Below are 4,272 nucleotides of genomic sequence, written 5' to 3' on the forward strand. Positions count from 1 at the left end.
TGTTCTTTTTTTTGTTTAGCTCTACTGACCTTTTAATCCTTTTTTTCTTTCTCATTCTTTTCACTTTTTCTTCTCTTTTGTTATTCTTTGCATGACTTAATTGCTGTTCTGCTCATCCTCAGATATACCCATAGTCGATTATTAGACCTTATCCCACATTGTGTACACCCTTAATACAGAAATTTATTACTCAATTCAAAACCTCTTAGATTTAAACTCCTTAATATCAGTACTACCTCTTTATACCTGTATAATATTTTATGCATTTATCTTATCCCCATTCTTCTCTGAGTATTACGTTATTAATTTGCAAAATTATTAAATGTTTCACTTTTCAATTTTTCATTTTTGTTTTTCTATTTTTTCTTGTCTCTTCTTTTCTTTCTCTTTCTTATTTTTTCTCTTTCTACTATCATTCTATCCAAACTATTTCCTGCTTTGAGATTAGGACTTAGTTAATTTAACTCTCCCTCTACCTTTCCACATCCCTCCATTCCTATTTTTACCCACTTTTCTCCCTAAACCTAGTAATTTCTGGTTTACCAAATTCTTCTTTGCTGTTCCTAGCCCATTAATACATAGTTGTTTGATGTTGAATAGAGGTATCTGTTGAACTAGATTGTATCTGCAGACTTTTGACTGTGCAACTACAGACTTTGGTTGATGCTTGCCTTAAGATAGTGTTCTAGGGCTGGGAAGGTGACTCAGTGGTAGAGCGCTTGCCTTGCATGCATGAGGCCCTGGGTTCGATTCCCCAGCACCACATAAGCAAAAAATACCCGGAAGTGCGCGGCGGCTCAAGTGGTAGAGCGCTAGCCTTGAGCTGAGAAGCTGAGGGACAACACACAGGCCCAGAGTTCAGGCCCCCCAACCGGACCCCCCCACAAAAAAAAGATAAGTGTTCTAGCACAAACCTGGTGTTACTTTCATCCCAAATGGGCAGAACAAGCTGGAAAAACACAAGAAAAATGGCAAGTCCGGGTATCTCAACTCCCACTCATGATAATCAGGGGACAGAACAGATAACGAATAATCCAGAGGAGAGCTCCCAAAAAGCTCTACAAACACTACTGGTAAACATGGTAAATGAAAAGATAGAACCTGCAAACAACTCTGTGTTAGCCTGACAGGGAGAGAGAGAAGGCAAACCAAAGGTCAATACAGGAATATAATGAGCGTGAGGAAGCTACTCAAAGATTGATACAGGAATTACATGAGCAGCTTGAGAACACTCAAAGAGAAATAAAGGAATGGCATGATCAGGCTGAAATTAGTCAAAGAGATAGACAGGAATTGCGGGAGCTGGTGGAGAACAGACAAAGAGAAAGTCAGGAATGGTGGGAGCAGGCTGAGAACACTCAAAGAGAACTACAGGAATTGTGTGAACATGAGGAAGCTAATCAAAGAGTAATTCAGGAATTGAGAGATCAGGATGAGAATAGATAAAGATCACTAAAGGTATTCATGGAATCCATAAGGAAAGAGCTGAAAGAAGTCAGAGAGACCACAAAAGGAATGCTGATTGGAACCCAACAGAAGGAATGGCAGTCCAAGGAAACCATAACCAATCAACTCAGCGATTTGAGAATAAACACTGAACACCAAATTAAGGAAGTAAAGAAGTTCATACAAGTTCTAAAACAAAGCTCCAAGAAAGAATTTGAACCATCAAAGCCAAAAAATTGGAAAGGAAAAGAAATAAAAAACAAAGTAGAAAGTCTTGATAGTAGGTTAGACCATGCAGAAGATCGAATTTCGGGGATTGAAGAAAGCCTAGATATTATAAAGTAAGAACCTACAACCATCCAAGACAAATGCAACAAATATGAGTGATCTATTCAACACTTGGAAGACACCATCAGAGGCCTAATCTGAGGATAATGGATGTAGAGGAACACCTACAGACAGAAGTTAATGGTCTAGGAAATTTGTTTAACAGGATCCTAGCAGAGAAATTCCAAAACATGCAAAAAGAGACCTATTCAGATACAAGAAGCTTTTAGAACTCCAAATAGACCAGACAAAATCTACCAAGCAAACGGCCCCCCAAAACATGCAGGAGTTGCAATTCTAATATCAGATAAAATAGACTTCAAATAAAAAATAGAAGAGATAAAGAAGGTCACTACATACTAATTAGGGGATCTCTCCTTCAGGAGGATATTACAATTCTAAATATCTATTCGCCAAACAACGGAGCACCCAAATTTATCCAAGAAACGCTACTTTCCCTCAAATCCCACATAGATCCAAAGACATGAATTGTTGGGGACTTTAACACACCACTATCCCCACTAGAGAGATCAACTTTGCAAAAACTCAACAGAGAAACCGCAGATCTAAACAACTCCATAGATCAACTAGATTTAACAGACATCTACAGAATATTTCACCTAGGAGCATCAGAATACACGATTTTCTTAGCAGCACATGGAACATTTTCCAAAATAGACCACATTTTAGCCCACAAAGCCAACTTGTCCAAATTCAGAAACATTGAAGTTATACCTTGCAGTCTCTTAGAGCTCAACACCAAAAGCCACCAAAAAAGTCCTGTTACACATGGAGGCTAAACAACACACTTCTGAATCACAAGTGGGTCATGGAAGAGATTAGAAATGAAACTCAATTGTTCATGATATTCAACAAAAATGAACGCACAAATTACCAGCTCCTCTGGGACACAGCAAAGGCAGTACTTAGTGGCAAGTTTATAGCTCTGAGTTCCTACATCATCAATTTGGAGAGATCTGAAACCAACAACTTATTGAGACATCTAAGCCTACTTGAAAAAGAGCAGCAAGATAAACCCAATCCAGTAGACAGAAAGAAATAATTAAAATTAAATCAGAATAAAATGAATTAGAATCCAAAAAACCTTAGAAAGAATCAACAAAACAAAGACTCGGTTCTTCAAAAAAATTAACAAAATTAACAGACCTTTAGCAAATCCTTATCAGAAAAAGAAGAGAACACACCCAAATAAATAAACTCAGAGATGAGAATGGAAACCACCACAGAAACAACCAAGATTCAGAACATTATAAGGGGATATTTCTCAAACCTTTATGCTAATAAGTTTGAGATCTTGGCAGAAATGGACCTCTTCCTAGCAAATTTCGACATGCCCAAACTAAACCAAGATGAGTTGAACCACCTTAACAGGCCCACATCAAGCATTGAAATATAAACAGCAATAAGAGACCTCCCATCTAAGAAAACCCAGGACCAGAGGTTTTACAGTGGAATTCTACAAGGCCTTTAAAACCGAGCTCACACCAATACTCCTCCAACCATTCAATGACATTGAAAGAGAAAGTTCATTACCGAACTCATTCTATGAAGACATCATAACCCTCATTCCAAAACCAGGCAGGGATTCATCAAAGAAAGAGAACTATACACCCATTTCTTTGATGAACTTCGATGCAAAACTTCTCAATAAAATTTTGGCCAATCGACTTCAACAATTCATCCAAAAAATCATACATCATGATCAAACAGGGTTCATTTCAGGGATGCAAAGCTGGTTCAATATATGCATATGAATTAATATAATTCATCACATCAACAGGAGCAAGGATAAGAACCACATGATTATGTCAATAGTTGCAGAAAAAGCATTTGACAAGTTCTAGCAACCCTTTATGATGAAGGTTCTGGAAAAATTAGGAATCCATGGAACATTCCTCAATACAATATAAAGGCTGTATATGACAAACTTACAGCCAGCATTATAGTTAATGCTAAAATGAAAGCCATTTCCCCTTAACTCAGGAATGAGACAAGGATGTCCACTCTCTCCACTTCTCTTCAATCTAGTATTAGAATGCCTAGCTACAGCAGTAAAACATGATGCAAACATAAAGGGGATCCAAATAGGAAAAGAAGGAAAACTCTCCCTTTTTGCAGATGACATGATCTTGTATTTAAACAATCCCATGGACTCCACTCCCAACTTACTCAAGCTGATTCAAAACTTTGGCAAAGTAGCAGGCTATAAAATTAACCCTCAAAAATCAATGGCTTTTCTGTATGCCAAAAATGAGAAAAGTGTGGCTGAAATTAGGAAAGCAACTCCCTTCGTAATAGCCCCACAAAAAATAAAATACCTAGGAATTACCTTAGCCAAAAAAGTGAAGGACCTCTATGATGAAAACTTTAAAAACTTGAAGAAGGAAATCAAAACAGAACTTAGAAAGTGGCAAAAACTCCCATGCTCCTGGATTGGAATGATCAACATCATGAAAATGGCAATACTTCCCAAGGCTA

This window comes from Dipodomys spectabilis, unplaced genomic scaffold, assembly GCF_019054845.1.
Source record: "Dipodomys spectabilis isolate Male_0828 unplaced genomic scaffold, ASM1905484v1 ptg000137l, whole genome shotgun sequence".
In the NCBI taxonomy this organism is placed as follows: Eukaryota; Metazoa; Chordata; class Mammalia; order Rodentia; family Heteromyidae; genus Dipodomys; species Dipodomys spectabilis.